Raw genomic sequence first — 19,143 nt, 5'->3', positions numbered from 1 at the left:
AACACCTAATAAAACTGGCTTTGATGGGGTTTGTATCTTCCCTCAACACATTTTTTTGTTGGCTTTCTCTGTTAGGAAATAGTGGCGAGAGGTTGACGTTTTGGGGTTTCGCTATTTTCTTTTACCCAAAAATATAGTCTTCAAACCTGACACCCGGTACTTTGTGAAGAACACTTCAGCTTGTTGAGGCTCTATGGCTGACCATTTGGGTTTGCATGCAGTATGACGGGAAAGGGATTTGATACAGCAATAAATACAGCCCTAAATTATAATTTTTTTTTTATAATAATAAACAGATTAATTAGTCTCCAGTGAGCTGTAATTGTTGTTTTAACTGATGTTTTTCACCAAAAATCCTGCATTACAGGTAACCATGGTCGTTTCATTGCGGTATGAAAATTAACTTGAGGAAAACATCAATCTGCAAGACATAATCTATCAAAATGTGGTCCAGCTCTTTGCAGCTGGCAGCAGGGACTTATTCCAAGACTTCACTTGACAGAGTGTAGTAAAGACAAACCAACCAAAACATAGATGTCAGGAAAAGATAATGTGAGTTTGGTGCATACCCAACTTGCAACTGCATTACTGGGGATGAGTGTACCTTTGGCAAAAAATGAAGCCAGTCTAATGTTTGGGGAGTGACATCAACCTAAAAACGTGGATGGTTTCATGTAGAGTAGAATATACTCTACTTTTAGTAAGTGAGCAAAAAAAAAAGTAAAACTATAGGTATGACCACTCCAAACGGTACAAAAAAAAGAGCTTCGAACCACTCTGTACTGGACCTTTAATATTTGACGAACCTTTAATATTTCATTGTTACCATGATGACAAAGGTCTGGTACGTCTGTTATTGGGTCATAGATCTTAATTTTATCCATCCATCCTATTATACCTAAGGTTAGACAACTGGCATATGTTAATTAGATCTTAGATTAATGTGGCTGGGCAGATACCAGTCGAGCACTAGGACCCAGGGAGGGAAGGAGGAGAGGGAATAAAGGGAGACAGGAAGCTCACCTGGGCCTCTTTCCTGCACACCTGAGCTCAAGCTGAGGCCTGCCTTCATGGTGATTTTGGTAGGCTCCCTTTGTTTTAAATTGTTTGTTGAAAAACATGGTTTTACTAGATGCACTGTGCCTTTTAGCTTTTTAGACAAAATAAAAGATGTATTAATCGATTGTCTTTTCAACATATTAACTTGGCCTCTTTTTTTTTTTTTTATAAATAGTCTCCAGGCACCTGCATGTTTCCAACCAAGGGGAAGGGCTTTGTTTCAAGCATGGAGGGTATTTGCTTTTGTTTGTAAAATGTGGTTGTAAACATTTTTTGTATATTAATTTGTTTGTTTGTTTCCTTAGTTCTTTTACCAGACACTTCTGAGAAGACAGCCACTGTTCTTTTTTTCCCACCATTTGTTAGGTTTTAGTTGGTTTTAAATACAAAATGGTTTGGGCTGTTTGTTGTTTTATTTCTGCCAGGGAGAACAAAATGATGGCAGTCTTCATGCATGTTTTGTTTGAGTTCTTTTAAGTTTCAGCATATTGTAGTGCTGTGAAATAGTTTGTTTTAGCTCCAATTACAAAACGTGTACATGAGGATACGCTGCGCAGGCAGCTTAAGCAAAGCATCAGTCAAGATCCCACCGTCATTCATTATGCTCTGAAATATTGCCACTAGGTGGGAAGATGAGGGAAGAAACGGGAGTCGGCCAAGGGCTTGTGCGTCTTCGTTCAATAGATATACCAGCTCAAGGAACAGCAATGTAGTTGAGTCTGTTATGACTGTGACGCCACATAGCGACTTAGATGAGCTTAAAGAGTGTCTTGGGGAAACAGCAGGTACATCTAGAGGTTCATAGGTTGAACTGTTTTGTGTAACAGATGAGGAGCAGACATGTTGAGTTCTATCAGTCCCATCATGCTCCTCTCTCTTCCTCCTAGGCCTCAGAACAGCTATAAAACCATTGGGTCCATCTGTAAAACACTGTCAGAACACGAGAACAACGAGCACAGCAAAGCTGGCTAAGTGACTCCTCGTGCTGTTGATTTTTAAACCATATAAACCAAGACTGATCTGCAACTTTGTGTAATAAACTATTGTGGCATGTCTTACTTTGATTAGGATCAAAAGATTCCAACAAATGATTTTAAGCCATTTGAATTTGACAAATGTCCCTGCTAAATCAATGAGATGCTATTACATAACCGTGAGTGAGTGTCAAACCTGTAAAGAATGGAATCTGACCTCCTTAAAGACTACTTTCTTTTCGCCCCTTTGTTTATCAGTAAGCGGGTAAAACACTTTTTTTTTGACAATTTACTTTCATTCTTTGGAAGGAACAGTTTAACAGGAAGTCTCTTCACATAAATAGACCTACACATATATTTTGCATGTTTAATTAGTGAGCTTTAGAGGTGTCGGTAGACAGATGTTGTTACCTTTTGACACAGCAGGCTAACTGTTTTTTTTTGCTGTTTCCAGTCCTAATGCTCGGATAGCATAGCTAGGATAACCAACTGCTGGCTCCATCAAGAATGAGAGGGAAGAAGTTTGCTGTCTCTTAGGGAGCACCTCAGAGGGTGAAGGAAGTATCCCAAACAGATTCTGTAAATCTCTATCTGCCCTGCTGTGTTTCACTCCGTCAGTTTGTTTTGCTTGGCCCTTCTGTCGAGGTATTTCTCATCATATCTGTGGTCGACAGTGTTAATGTTGGAGATACATGTTGCTTTGGGAGGGAAACTCTGGCTTCCTGACCAATCTAAAGCGGTAATAACATACAGATCTCAACAGGAGAGGATGTTTTACATCATCTGTGATTGTAATCCTCCTGTTACAGAATCTCTTGGTTCACTTAGCCTTTTCCTCACAGATCACATCTCTGTGTTTTCTTTTTACTCTGTCTAACTTGGTTCTCTTCATGTTCTCCCTATTCCTGCCCAAGCCTCTTTAGCTTTTTTTATTGTCTCCTTCATCTTTAAAAAAAAAGGATATTACAGCCGACCTGTTCTGTGCCGTGCTCTTGTCCCATTTGCTGTGTGATGTAGAGATCAGAGTTAACACATATATTATCCAATGGATTTGCCTGGAATAACCTTGAATCTTTATAAATCTTGAAGATTTATATTGCAAGCAATAATCTATAAGGGAGTCCAATTCACACTGCTGCAACGTTCTGAAACAGGTTTGTCTCTATGAATTTTGTGGGTTTTAAGAGGCGAAACTGACCCACTGCTGTGCCCGGGCAGTTTTGGCTGTTTGCTGTTGGCTGTTTTCTAACGGATGATTGTAAAGTTAGATTGTATTGACCCAGTAGTTGAGGGACTAAAAAGATGGCAATCAGTTAAGCCTATAAAAACTTATAGTTTGCTCATCTCAGTTTTTGGCAAAACTGGAGTAACAGGAAAACCGCCATAACAAGAGCATATATCAAAGCTGCAAACTATATTTCAAAGTCGGTACACCTGGTTTGTCTGGTACATAAAATTGCTTCCGCTTGGTAGATGGTTCGATGACGAGCTGAGCAAGTCACAAACAGGCAGTGCGGATATTTTTGGGGTTTCCAGCCAATTATAAAAGTTGTTTGTGACAGACATATGGAAACCAGATGGTCCGGTTCCCAAACAACTTTTTGAAGGCTTTAACCAGTGTGTGTAATCAAGAGATTGCGCCTTGCACACCAACCTGTCAGCTGAACATAAACAACTCAGCCTTGTATGATGTATGGTGCAGAGTGTAACACAATACATGTATGTGTGAGCATGTAACGTGGACCTCCTCACATCCTGGTTGTCCCCCACTCACTGATTGTTGTGGATCTTTCGCCTTTGTTTGTTGACACTGTGGGGTTTGCATGCATCAGTTAAAACTGCCCACACACATCCATCTCCTGGGAGTAAAATGCAAGGTTGAGACAAGTATGTGTGTTAGCGTGTGTCTGGATGCTGTGTGCAGAGTTGGCCAGGTGGATTAAGGAATGTTATGAAAGATTAAAAAGGTCTGTGAGGGAGAAGGGCCAGTCGGGGTGACTGGCATTTGGAAACGGGGGCAGTTTTTCCAGTCCATCCGCTGTTCGCCTGCTAGTCACCTGCTCACAATTAGACCTGGATGTCTTTGCTCTGGTTTCCTTCTATGGCCTCAGAAATCACTGACTGTACTGAGCCTCTCACACACAGGTCAAGGACTTGGCGCGAAGGAGTAAAGTCCTTTTTATTGTCTGCATATTCAACATTAAGCTCACGTCGTTTGATGACATCGAGCTAGCGGTTGATTGTTGATCTGTGGATGGCGGGCTGCTTTGCTCTCAAATCGCTGTGCGTAGTTGCGCGATTTGAAAATTCAAAAATCATGACCCAACCCTATTGCTAAGGGATTTACTTAATGTAAGTTTTTAGTTTAAATAATTATCTATTAAATAAATGCATTTTTAAAACATTTTTGACATTCCTGGTCAGTAAAATTATTGTTGATTATTGTCATATTTTAATTTAGTGTCTTTTATTGTCATTACATTGATTCAAATTTCCAAACAAGATGGCTCGAAAAGCATATTTCTCCTTGAAAAAAAACCTAAAGTTTTCCAGCTGGATAAAAATCGTACCGCACACGCACACGCACACACACACACACACACACACACACACACACACACACACACACACACACACACACACACACACACACATGCACACATACACACAGATGGAACTATTTTGGTGTCAATTTTTTCCCTTTGTCAAATGTCTTATTTCACACCCAACACATTTTCCATATGGCTATCTGAGTCAGTCTTACTGTCGGCACTATAGACTGGTTCTGTGCAGCAGATAAAGTAAATAATCCGTAGCACGTCCAATTTACATTTAAATCACTGAAGACCAAAAACTGCTCTTGATGTATGCTGCTCTATGACGGCACAGACCAAAACTTGACACATACTATGCTCGTTTATTTGATAATAATCACCACTAACTTGCAGACTGATTGGTGCGCTTTGGATTAAAAAGAGAAGTAGAATAAAAGTATAGACTAAAGACGCCTTGCCGCATAAAGGGTGAAAAGTTATTGGAAAGATTTAAACATCCGGACCAGAGTCTAGAGTTCAGCCCAACTGTCTGGCAAACGCTCCAGCAGGTACTACCTGAGGCTGGCTGTTTCAAATCCTCTCCTCGGAGGCTGGAAACTATTTTAATGGGAAACACAGAGATGGATAAAAAAAAAAAGAGTTAAGAGCTAGAACTTCTCTCTTCTCCAGGCCCAATTAGATGTTGGCCTGTTTCTGTCAGGAATCTTTCAGCAGTGTTTCAGTGAATCATAGTTTATTAGACCAGCAGCACATCTCCTCTCCACAGTGAAGAGTTCGATCCCTGAAGAGACACGGAGGGACAGATTTAAAGACATTCACTGCTCACTATTGACACCTGTGTGTGATGTGACATGCCAGTCATAATACCCTGTTTGGTAATGAATTGAGGTATTATGCAATAATTGCTCCTGGTAAATTGCTGAATAATGTGCTCATTTGTATCAAATTAAATGCAATCAAGTATTTTTATGGTCCTTGCAGACCTGGCCCTGGCTGCTACCATGGAGAATATCTCCCACATGCTGCACATGATGTCAGGTTGTCTGCAGTTCACTATAGCCTATTCTACTCCTCCTTACTGTAGGAGCCTTTCTGGTGTGTATTCATTCACATTTCTGCTGTTTGCTGGGGGGCAGTTGTGCACGTTCAGGTGAAGTTGGGTTTTGTGCCAGAAATATCTGATGTTTTCCACGTGTTCATTTCTTCTTGTTAATTATTCATAAAAAAAAGAAAAAAAAAGTCTGTGCTTCTGATTGCATCCATAAGAACGGTGTCAAAAGAAAACCCTGGGAGATAAACATGTATGTATAACTGAAGCTTGTACTTACTTAATTTATTGTCTGCGTGTGTGTTAATCATGTTACCACTGCAATAACATCAGTGTTTCCACTCTTGTTGGGGAATTCAATCTTTTTCATGTCATGGTTGACTACCAGTGCATCAAGAGCACCTGGTTTGTGTTCCATTTCTGTCAGATTCAAGTACTCCCTCCCCTGTATTTTTTTTTCTTTTCCTTAATATGAATGTTGTGAATTGGATAACAAAAATGAAGTTGTTTCTCTGAATTTTATTTTTTTTTTTTATTTTTTTATTTTTTTAAGTTTCTGCAGAAACTGACACTCACACCTTGGTTGTCTGAGTGTTATGGAGTCTCCACCTTCAACAAGCAGATGCATTAACACACACTGTTAGCATCGCTTGGACAATGAAGTGCTGTACAGCTGACAAAATATCATCTGTGATGGATTGCATCTGAAACTAATTTAACTTCTTTGCAAGTTCATTTCAATAACAAACTGAACCCATGTACTTCTTGGAAGTTAGGAAAATCAATTTAAGAATAACTTATGGTGTGCTTTGGAAAATGGAAAGTAAAATAGTCTCCGTGTGGTTTGCAGTTAACGGGTTACACTCTGCTAAACCGCATGGTGTGGTCCTGTCATTTGTTTTTATGGACCAAATAATTAATTTCAACTTAAGGCTAATGGCCAACTGTGCTGGATAGCACTAAACTTTGGAGTTGTGTTTGTTTTGTGTCCTGCCTGATAAATCTTTCTCCTTGCCTCTCTATGTTTTTCTAATGTTTTGACATATGAAAATGATATTAATGCCACATTATATTGTAATGACCTAAAGAGGTAGAAGAGTGGGATTTTCATCATTAAACTCACCCAAGGATCAACAAAGCATCTATCTCAAGTCTGACATTAATTGGTATATTGTGTAAGGATTTGTCTCTGCTCTTTATAGGATCCACAGGGTGCTTCTGAGGATTTGTAATTACATATTAAACATCTTCCAAATATGAAGATTCACAATCTTTGGTATAAAAGTAGAATTTGTGCTCCTCCCTGCAGAGCAGAAAATCCACTCTCCCCGTGAGTCCATGTGAATGAGAAAGGAGTGTTTTTGTCATTAGAGGAGATTGAAAACATAGTAAACAACCATGGACTCGTGAGTCTCTCTGGCAGTTTAAGGATTTCCCTCTCTGCCAGTAAGGCTGCTTCAAGCAATGATTTTGGTTTATTGGCTCCTCATCAGCTGTCTTTTAGATTCACTTCACATGCTGCTCCTGAGGACACGCAGAGTGTTTCACTTAGGAGAAGACACAGCAGTGTCTGTGCTCATTGGGTTCATCGAACCACAGGCTGCATCCAGCGTGTGCCAAGTGTTGGAGGGGGATTGTGAACACATCCCTCTTTGCTATTCCTCTTTGTTAAGATGATTAATTAGTGTAATTTCACCTGACTGCTATCTTTGTAGCTTTGACGATGATTCCTATTTTTCATGGGTACGTGCACACGCAGAGACCTGCAGCAGTGTTATGTTGTCTGTGGTATCTGTTTGTTCAGTTTGCACTGAAGTTTGAGTTTGTTGTTTTTTTTGACATTTTTTTAACGTCTGGTGTTTTTGCCAGTTGTTTTTATTTGTTGACTTAAAACAGAAAATTGTATTAAAAAGTTTGGTCAATAACAGGAAACAGAAATGTCCCTTTTCTCCAACATCAAGAGTTTGAGACCAACTAAAACGATAAAATTTAAAGACGAATCTCTGTCATGTTGCCTTCTCCCAACTTAACTTTGTGACAAAAAGCATAACACACGCTAAAACTCTCACTTGTGCCTAAATTCTGAAGTGGCTATATAAAAGATGATAATGCTGCTTCCCTACTTCCGGATTGAAATAAACAAGCTTTTCCTTACAGTTGCCGTGGACACCCTCCCACCCAAGTGACCACAAAAATATGGTATTGCAATTTTGATAGCCTAATATTTGCATTCATTTTACTTTTTTGAATGGTTTTACAGTGTGCACTTAGTTTTTCACTCATTTTTGCCATTTCTTGCTATACTTTCCTTTCTTTGCCCCCAACCAGTCAAGGCCAACAGCGCCTCCCTCTGAACCTGGTTCTGTTGGAGGTTTCTTGCCAAAAGGTTTTTCCCTTATGAGTCTGACTGTCCGAGGTTTTCTTCCCATTAAAAGGGAGTTTTTTTTCCTGCCCACTGTCACTTATGTGGGAGTTGTTGAATTCTTGGCTTTCTCTCTATGATGTTGTAAGGTTCTGTTGTAAGGACCTTACTTTGTTAGGTGCCCTAAGATGACATGGTGCTACATAAATAAAACTAAATTTCTTTGTGTGTTTTAAGCCCCTCTTCTGGCATTGATTGAACCTCTAAGAACTCATTTCTGTTCATCTAAATTACATATTTAGAAAAACTATTCCCTGAAGGCTTAAAGGGGCTTTGATGTAATGTAATTCAGTCATATGGATCTATAAACATGCAAATAGTTCCCACCTCTATTTCCGCCCACCTGATACGACTTGCCTGCAACACAAGCTGGGATCTCGATGAAATGGAAAACTCCATTCTGTAAGTTGACTGAATTGCTTACTTTTTTATGTGTTGTATGAAACCCTGGCTGTCTGAATCTGTGTTTTTGAGCCTGTCGGACTGTAAGTGGAAATGCTCAGCCATGACGCGGACTGATTATTTTGCTGATGATATGTCTTCAAGCACATCAAAACCACCACAACTTCCTCCAAACTTCATTTTCACTGGAGGGTGCCATTAAGTCCTTTGTGTTTTATGCTGTTTCACTTTCGGGACAAAAAGTGATGGATGGGATTGGCTGATATTATACTCACAAAGTTAATTGCTGAGATTTGGGACTTGACAACTTGTCTAAAACAAAGTCCAACTGTCAAATTTATTTGGAAAAGAAAACGTATTCAACTTGTTGCAAATGTTTATCACAGTTTACAGACAGACCTCCTGGTCAACTTTGGCGTGTACTTACCGTCGCAGTTTTCCTGTACAATGAAGGATTAGTACCGACATTTCCAGTGTGCTCGATTTGAGATAATCTGTCAAAAATGCTGGGTTTTTTCCGACCTGGATGATCCCCAGACTGCTCATGTTTCCTGTCCTTTGTTACCTCTTTATTCATGTCATATTTGCAGAGCTTAACTATTCACAAATATTTAGCATAAGAACAATGATTTCATCACGAGTTAAAAAAACACAAATACAGCCAAAGTTGTAGTAAATCAGATTTTGCCTTTAGGTTGCAGAGTGCTGTGTGTTTGCTGAAGAGGCCGCCTGGTGCAGGTTCAGCAATATCAGTGTTTACTCACTTATTGTCACAGATTTAGTCTCTTATTTATAGTAAAAATATTTTTTATTTTTTTTTTTTTTTTTTTTTGCTGGAGTTCCTCAAATCTCACTTTGGTCTTGTGATGAGGACGCAGAGGCTTATTGTCTTTGAGAATTCTCCCAAATGTCTCTTGTCACGAGCGACCAACATGGTTCATTCTGGCCTCAAAGTTGTGGAGCTGTTACTGACTGAATTTGGGGATGTTTTTTTCAGGTGGAAATAAATAAAAAAAAAAAATTGCTTACCTACCATATGCCCTCATGTTTTCTTAGTTCAATTCAGTGAAGTTATCCATTCCCCATCAGTTCTGCCTCTTGGACACCCTCACCAAGGACATTCTCAATAAACTCTTGTTGGAAACGGGACATCTGGAAGTTTGGGGAATTTTCATGTGATTGTTTTCCCTCATATTTTAGGCCCTCTACAAGAAAATAGGCTTTTGTCTTTGTTTCTCACTGGGCAGAGAACCATTTTTCTCTATTGTTTTCTGTGGCTTAAACAATCCTAAGATTTCAGTCTTTTCCTCTTTCTTTCCCTTAATCTATCAGCCTGCGAATAAATTATAACACGAACGCTGCCAGCACACGATGCAGGAACCCGTTCTGCTGCTGCACCAACGCTTCACCGTTTGCCATGAAGACAAATAGATGAAACCCCTCGGACACCTGGTGAGAGTTATGCGTCTCTCTTGAGGTCGTACAAGGACTGCTGTCTATCTATTTAGTGCCTCTTACTTCATCATCTGTCGCATGTTGATTTACTCTTGGTTGTATCCAGCTAAATTCTTCAATGCAAGAACCCTTTTTTTTTTTTCTACCTCACAGTCCAGATGGTCCAGATAAAGGGATAGAAAAATGGAAAGCCGGAGCAATTAGTTTTTCAAGAAAGTGTTACAGTGGCGCTTTTCAGGCTTTACTGTAAACTGTGGCATTCATGTTCTGTTCAGTAAGTGTGAAATGATTTGATGATGTGATGTGGAGTGGGTGATTATTTTCCACCGCCCAGTTCAATGGCATCTAGTTTTGCTTTCACCTCCAGAGCTGAACTGAGCTAAATATGTCGAAATCTCTCCTGTCTTCCCGCGCTCTGTCTTGCAGGGCCTGCCTTAGTTTGATCCCGTGGTTTATTTGTCTTAATCACCCAGAGGAACAAAGACAGAGCCGAGACCAAAGGCTTTAGTACAATCATATCACCAAGCCAAGAAAACAAACTCACTTCAGTCAGAGGTAATGCCTTCTTCATTTCTTTTGGTTTGACTAGCTCATGCACCTTTTTCTAATAATTTCTTTTCCCTTAGCCAATTAACATTATTTCAAGATGTCTACACGATCACAGCATGAAGTGATCAAAGGAAACTTTAGAAAACTTATACCACCAAAATCCTTCCTGGCTGAGACAATAAATACTGTAGCTGTTGTACTTTAACTCTCAGGTAAACTTCATCACACTGTGTTATGCGATTTAAAAGACTGGTTTCAACAAATATATTTCATTTCATTTTGCTCTTAGCTTAGTCTAATGTGAGTTAGTAATTTTCAAAAAAGTAAAGACTGCCTAAAAAGTTAACCCCCATAATTAAACTCATAGTTTTAATGGTAATAGTCAGGGACACTGAACACTGCTAGACAAGAATCGAAATGGTTTATATAGATCACAGTAATCCGTTTTGTATACCTTGAGTTAGCAGAAGTGCTGAGTCACATTAAGAAGCCATAGCAGCTGAGCTCTAATACAGATCTGAGCTGCATTGAGTTTGTGCATTGAATGTTTTTTGTATTGTTTCACTTTTATTTGTATTGTTTCACTTTTATTTGCTTAACTTTTGGAGTAGAATATCCATGTAACCATAAAAATACCTATTTTCTGCTTGAATGAAGAGAGCTGAGTGGATTGACATTTTGTTTTTAGAGTCTTAATTACCCAGAATTCAAAGCAAAGTTGTTGTATTTGACTAAATTAAGAACTAAACAGTCTGGTGGAACAGATAAATTCAGGTTTCTGTTTGAAGTCGAAGCCATATTCCAAGTTTCATCTTTCTGAAACCGACACCGAGAAAGAAAATCTTTCAGAGCACAAACGTTCCGTGTTAACTTTCAGAGTTATACAAACAGTGGAGGATAGGAATGAAGCATGCAGACGTTTACTGTGTACAAACACATCTAAACAATTTATCTTTTGGCTTATGAAGGCCTCCTGTGTTTGGTCCGCTGTGTGCACACTGACCTACTCTGCAGAACTCGTGTACTGTACAAGACTGCCCTCACAGCCGCCCAATGTTCCACCATAAAACATTATTTCATCGTGTGTCTTGACTGTTAAACTAAATGTGATGCTGGATTTTTACTCGAAAAAAAAAAGCAGAGGTGAATAGTTTTCAGTGTGTCAAAGCCTGAAAATTATTTTAGCATGATGTGCATCTGCTTTGTGATTCTAGTCGTAAATGTGTTACGTAAAGTATTGCTGTTTTAACTGTTAAGGACGCACCTTCCTCTGTGTTTGACTGGTCTGTGTTTTGAATCTGAATGCTTAATGAACTGCTGGAGTTATGGAGAATGCAGTAAGTGTAATATATGATGGTTTAGTGGTTAATAACACACTTCACTGACCCACAAATTATGTTTGTTATTTCTTTACACGTACTTTTCCGCTTATTCACTGAGAGTAACTATTTATTCTGCTTTAGCCTGAGAAACCTTTGGTCATGTTAAAGGAACAGTTCAACATTTTTGGAAATATAATTGTTTACTTTTTTTTTTTTTTGCTGAGAATTTGATAAAAGATTAATACCCTTATCACGTCTGAGCTACAAATCAAGCAATAGACAGAAGGAGGTTAGCTTAGTTTAAGGAAGAGTAGTTGCTATAAGTGGTAGCTAATAGGGATCTGAATAAAGATTAAACTAGCCCGACCCTTATTAGCATGCTGTCGTGATGCTTTAGTTTGGCGTGTAACACACCAACCAGTCTACTACAGCATACTGTGCCATTGTCACATTTTGCCTTGCCTTGGCGTGTAAAACCACGTAGTCAGGGTTAGGCACCATATTTTGTTCGGAAAATATTTCTTAAAATATATCCACGCTGCTCTCTGACGGATTTAAATCCTGATCTCAGTCCAGGATTTGATAAATCCAACCTCCCCTGACCTACCTTATTTGGACTTTATCCATTTTGTACTCCTTCACATGACCTTCTTCTTTCAACTGTGGTCATATGTGTGTGTACTTTTCACGCCTAGGCTGGGAAAAAGGTCACACTGATCCTCTTGTGGACTGAACAGGTGTATTACACACTTACTATAGGTGTGACACCGGGCTGTATGTTAACAGTAATAAACATGTGGTTAATGTCTTCAAGGCGCCAAAACTTTTTGTCAGGTTTAGAAAAGGGACAGGGATTATTTGGGCTGTTACGTTACGTATGTGATGTTATGTAAATTAACTTACGTTCACAAGTTAAGATATATCAAAGTTAGGACACAAACATTGTTTTTGTGGAAGTTCTGCGTTTAAATCATCTGACCATTCCCAATGAACTCCCTGCTTGTTGTCTTGTTACGTCACCTGACATTCTCCTTTGCTTCCGTCATAATTACCACGACCACTAGAAGTCATATTAAATGTAAATATGGGTTGTATCAAACTACTGATTATGGCTATGTTTTAGGGTTTTTTCCTATCTTTATGAAATCAGATATTGAAATATCTGTTGTGTACAGATAGCTTGTATAGATTGTTGTGGCTGGAACTGATGCAATACAAATGGGTTGAGTGAAGTTGTGTGCTGTAAAACCAGTAAAACCGATAATTCTCTGTAGGTTCATAAGTGACCCCTTTCACATGCAAGCAGTCATGTGATATGCTGATAAAAATAATAAGTTGATTGTAACTTTTTGTTGGCAAAAAAGTGACTCCATATTTCCCAAAAGTGTAAGTATTGCTTCTTTTAAAGGAAAGAGAACATTTGTGTGGAGGTCATTTATCGACTGTTAAAACTAGTGGGAGTGAAATAACAGTGTAGTAGCAGAGCAGAAAGTGTGTAAAGAGTGGGAGTTTTATGATGCCGACATCTGTGTGTTTTTGTATCGCTGTATCAGGGCCAGATTCTTACTTTAAGTCTGCGGATTTGTCTCGTATCCTATCTGCTGTCAGCTCTAAGCTGCAGGCCTGATCCTCCCATGTAATGTGATTATTTATCATTCAGATGGAGGATCCATCCCTACAAGCGTGCTCACATACGTTATGTATGTGAGCACGCTTGTCAGGATGGATCTGTGTGCACAGTGCACACACATACACACAGACAACAGCACACAAAATGAGAACCACATTGAGCTTTTGGTCGCTCCTTTCTGCACTCTGAGACAAATTTAGAGTGGATGAATTATATTTCTATCTTTTCTCTAGTCCCCCTAAATCCTTCTGCTTCAGCATACACATCACTGCTGTCCCCCATGGCTTTCCAGAAAACAAGATTTGCTGACTGCCACATGGCAGTTGGCAGTAACACTGGCCCGTCTATCAAACGCCATCATATTGTGGTTGTGGGATTTCATTTTCACAAAAGAATTACTCGTCCGGCCTGTGGTGTAAATTTTGAAAGCAGTGACCAAAAATAGTCTCTTTTTTGTATTTAACTTTTCAAAAATCTTCAGCAGATGTGGTAAGATGCACAAATGTTCTTCACCTGCTCTGTGTGTTTGTGGAAGTATGTGAAGTTGTAACATTGTGTAGTTGTGGGGCAACAAGCACAACTGTTACATTAATCAGCAATGAAGTCATGCACAGGGGGGATCCAGGTACTGCTGAGACTTTACAATTTATGAGTTAATATTGCTATCAGCAACATGACAGTATGATGTGCAGACTGGTTTGACTTGGTGTTATCTACAAGTGTGTGCACAGAGTGAAACCAACTGAGACTGTGACCTCTGAGAAACTGTGTCAGTATTTGAAAGATTATTCCATACATCATATTTTCCACTTTGCTACAGAATGCAGAGCCCGTTTATCTGGCAGGAAAACCAGACTCGCTGCACTACCACACATCCTGACAGGCACATAATAAATTCAAAAAAATGGAGCTAGGTCAGAAGTTGGAGAGGTTCAATAAATGTATCAGTATAGAGGTTATATTATAGGACGATGGGAATACAGTGATGACAGAAAAGTCTGATTTCTGTGGTGCGGGCTGAAGCGGAGTATGAGAAGTATGAACGTGTGTCTTTTAATGTCTGCAACATTTTCATCCCTGAACCGCTCTGACCTGGTATGAAAGTCTGTAACTCAATAAGGCATTCAGTTCATGGCATCAACGCGTTGGAAAAAGTGAGTGAAAAAAAAAAAAATTCTAAATTCTTGTCTTTTTCCATAGTCAAAATCACAACCAGTCCAAGTGAGGAAGCTTGCACACACTCGGCTGAGCTGTGAAAGACCTTCTGCTCTTGGCCACGGCAGCAAACATTTTCCAATCGCCTGCACCCACTGGAAGCAAGAAATCACAGAGGGTGCAGAAAAAAGAGAAAAAGAGTCCTGATCTTAAAATTTTAACATGTAAGTTAAATGTAAAAAAAAAAAATTTTGTTGCAGCCTTCTTTGAGTGGTTTTCCACCTGAGTAAAGGTGATCTATCTTCAGGGGCTGTAGTAGCCAATAGCCCGTGGCTGAGAGAGAGAACATTATTATTTCCTCACTATCATCAACTGTATGGAAACTGACATAAACAAAAACTGATGTGTGATTTTGTATGAATACTCCATTTTTTTGGTACCCATCCCTGATGCAGTTTTCCGGCTGCTTGGCGCACGTTGGCAGGTCTGGATGATGATGTGTTGAAAAGCTATAAAATGAAGGAAAGGAATGACAAGTCTGTGATGACAAAAGCAGAAAGAGGACAGTGTGCCTGACCCATTCTCCTCTGTCCTACGCATCCTTCACAAACCCTGAAGGAAGAAAGACGAGATCCCAGTTGGGGAAGGAGAATAAAACACACCAGTGTTTGAGAGAAAATTAATGAAATCCTTAAGGCTTCAGTTCATTCTGGAGGACGTTTTTTTTTTTTAAACCAATCAAAACCAATTGTAGTGTAGGTTTGAAGGCAATTGGAGCAAGTCAATTGATTTAAATATGACAAAAATAATTTGCATTCAAAGTTGGTAATAAACACACAAGCTTCTTCCTTCTTATTAGAACAATGACAGAAGGCTCCAAAAAAGGTAAATTAAGACAAGACTTCAAGCATTAAAAACCTCAACTACACTTAAAAGGGGTCTAGAAAGTATCAAGAAATGTATCTAAAATCAAAAAAGTCTTATGGCTTTATTCTGTGATGAAAGCCACAAGAGACTGAAATACTTGTTGCTTGATTTTTAAAACAACTATATGAACTACTTGATTACAGTATATTACATTTTTAATTGGAGAAAAATGGGACTGTCCCCAAAAAAACATTGTCAATGTATTGCTTTCAGCCCATTCATCTTTTAGTAAAGCAGTCTGCCTGCCTCTACTCAATGAATGGTTAAATGATTGTCCGACTGTATGTGAAACCACACACACACACACACACACACACACACACACGCACCTATCTCACATCAGATAAGGTGGATCGTGTTTGACCATTTATGTAACTTTCCGAAACAGACACGAGTTACATCCCCTTTCACTACTTGTTTGGCCAGATGTAAGAAGATAAAAAAGTAGTCAACGTTTGAATTTGTCTGTATAAATCTCCTTTTTCAAGGTATGGCTCAGGTATGGAACATAGATCAGGTCAGGAGAGGCGGTCTGAAAATCTGTGCTCTAATCACAATATTTAATTGATAACATGTCTCCACCCTCTCTATTGCGGCTGTTTTTTAACTCTGCCCCTTCAATGTGAAAGAAAGGGCTAAATTCCTTCACACTGTCACCACTGAGTTTATTAGGGACACAATGTTTCAGTCATTTCCCTTCATGACGCATCTGCCTGACAGTGTGTCGGGGTTCAAGCGTTTTACAAACTAAAACCGTCCCAAAGTTGAGATTGAATGATGGATCATCTGGATGTAGAAGAGGGCCAATACAGGCTCAACGACTGAAAAACACTTTGCACAAATGGTCCAAACTACAAAAGCATCAAAGAGCTTTCTTTCTAAATCTGTTAATGATTGAACATTGATTCAAATGTGACAAACAGCTATAAAATCCTGCTCATCGGGGGATTTAAAGTTGACTTTCGGCTGAAGAAATGTCTTCTTCTGCAACAACAGCTGATACATAATACAAAAAAATAAAAAAAATGAATTGTAACTGCATAAAAAAACCATTTGAAGAAACTTGAAGTTATCATAACACAAATTATGGCCATTTAGAGGCCTGCTATGTGCACAAGTACATTGTACTCCTGATACAAACCAGGCTACATTCAGCAATAACAGAAAGCAGGATGAAAGAGAACAGAGGCGATGGTGATGCTGCAGGAAAGTGACACCAGGGGTGACAGGGTGAAGGTGGTAGAGAAGTAGGAGGCTGCTTTTTGGAAGAAGGTAATTATGGAGAGGAGCTAGAGCAAGAAGTCAGGAAGATGAGGAAGAGTAACACAGGGTGTGGAGGAAGATTAAAGAGTAATTCTGTGGCAGATATGTACTATATGAATACAATTATACACCAAAACAGACACAATACAGCTTCTGTAAGATATAAGATTAAACTAGTGGTTTCTAAACTATTTGGCTCTTTGGTGATCCCTAATATTAAAGCAGTGTGTGTTGGGGGTGGTTGTCTTGTTTCATACAGTTTATCTCAACATTTCCTATATGATTTCTATTCCATAAGTATTTGCTATTTTTCAAAACAAAGCAAAGATTTGAGAAAAGTGTGCAAATGTAATACAAATTTATATAGCAGGACCCCCTCTTCCCCCTTTCTTGACCCAATTTTGCATCACAGCACCTTTTGATATATCTTATGACACATTGGATATATACCATAAAGTAGTTACTATTACCTCCACCTTAACCAACTTCAAAAGCATTTGCATCAGTTTTAAGAAGCTAATGATGTATAATAAGAAATAAAAGAATCAGAACTTTATCCCTTTGATATTTTTTGTGCTTTTTTTTTTTTTTCTGATAATACCTCTGTATTTGTACTTAGTAAGAATTTTGAATGCAGGGGCAGTGTGTAGGATTTAGGAGCATCTAGTGGCGGTTGCAGATTGCAGCCAACTGAATAACCCTCGCCTCTCCCTCCCCCTCCAAGTGTTGAGGCAAATCTTTAATGGCCAGTAAACTTGCAAAGAATGCGAAAAGCCCTCTCTGTAGCCAGTATTAGGTTTTGTCCATGCTCTAGAAACATGACAGAGAAACATGACATGCTTCATATGTAGATATGAATGGCTCATTCTAAAATACTCAATTTCTGCCAATACAAGGGGTGGAAAAAAATTCATGCTGCTGTTGCACACGAACATTGTGTATCACAGTGACGTACATAGAGTTATGTGAAGCTACAATCTTTGTGAGAAAGTGTTCCAAGTTACGTCACTTGATCAACGTCAATGCCTGAGTTACACATGTTTTGTGAGCTGTGCTGCTGGAACTTGAGCAAAGGGTGTACATCAGAGTTTGTGTCAAACTTTAAGGCAACAGAAAGAAGTAGCAGAGAACTTAATCTAGTGAGTAGGGAAAGGGTAGGGAGCAATGATTTTGTTGAGAATTGCGAATGTTTTCCCTCAGAGGCCTCAGAACATCACAGTAGAACTCGGTGTTGACAGTCTGACCCTGGGGGACAAATTCACAGTTCACAACTCCATGAAAATCAAAAGGAAACCCATCGGGCTCCTGACCTGACGCGCCTTCTTCAGTCTTGGATAGTGACATTCTACACCTCGGAAACGTGAATGTCAATTAAAATCGCCTCTTCATGCTCATTACTTCATTGTCCCAGGCTTTCTGAAGCATTTCGAGGGTCCCAGTTGCCAATTTCCCAAGTTTGGCTCAAAATTTCAGACATCTGCACCAGTTCTCAAAAAACGTGTGAAACTCAGATGCTGATTTTCATCAAGTGACTTAACTTGGAATACTTACTCACGAGGATTACAGCTTCTTCTTGCTCCGTGCACGTCACAGTGCTGCCCTCCGTTCCTGTGCAACAGGACCAGTCTTGGATCTTTTGATCCACTCATAGATTCCCGCAAAACCTACACACTGCACCGTTAATGTGTAAGGCATTGGGTACTTCTTCCCCCACCAGAAAAGAACAAGATAATGGTTCATTAATGTGGTTGTCCTTATCTTCCCCCTCATTCCTGTGTAATTGTGCCTTCACAAACTAACAAATCCCATCAGCAAAGCAAGTGAAGTCAAAGTGGTCGCATACTAAACTTTTTTTTTTTTTTTTTATCATTTCCATTGTGTGCAGTCTATGATTCATCTCTGTTTAATGGGATCTGGCAAGATGAAGGTTGGTGTTCCACTGAAACAGTCTGCCCAGGGGCTTCCTCTGGAGACACACCTCCTTTGGCGAGCGACATCATTTCCTGTCTCGTGTGATGACATGTGGGATACAGTCAACGGCATCAGCGGGTGGAGATGTTAAAATACACACTCGCATGCATGCATGCACGTGCAGGCAGACGTATGAGCCTTGCACAAACACACACACTTTGTGTCCTTGAGGCCCAGTTCTGGCTGAAAGTCTTGGCTGACCAGGATCAAAACTGACGTCAGGAAACACGCACACACATTTGCACACAAACAGATACAGAAGCCAAAGTCAATATTCTAAACAGAGAAATACTGAATATTTTTTACTTCAAAGAAAGCAACGCAGTCCTCGTATTAGTAATGCACTAGAAAGTCATGTGGATGTGCGACACATGGTTTCAAAAGACACTTTTTGTGTCAGCTGATCTGAAC

Source organism: Embiotoca jacksoni, unplaced genomic scaffold, assembly GCF_022577435.1.
Source record: "Embiotoca jacksoni isolate LCO1_2020_lvr unplaced genomic scaffold, fEmbJac1.0.p SCAF_2, whole genome shotgun sequence".
Classification (NCBI taxonomy): domain Eukaryota; kingdom Metazoa; phylum Chordata; class Actinopteri; family Embiotocidae; genus Embiotoca; species Embiotoca jacksoni.
Note: the sequence above shows the minus strand (reverse complement) of the source record.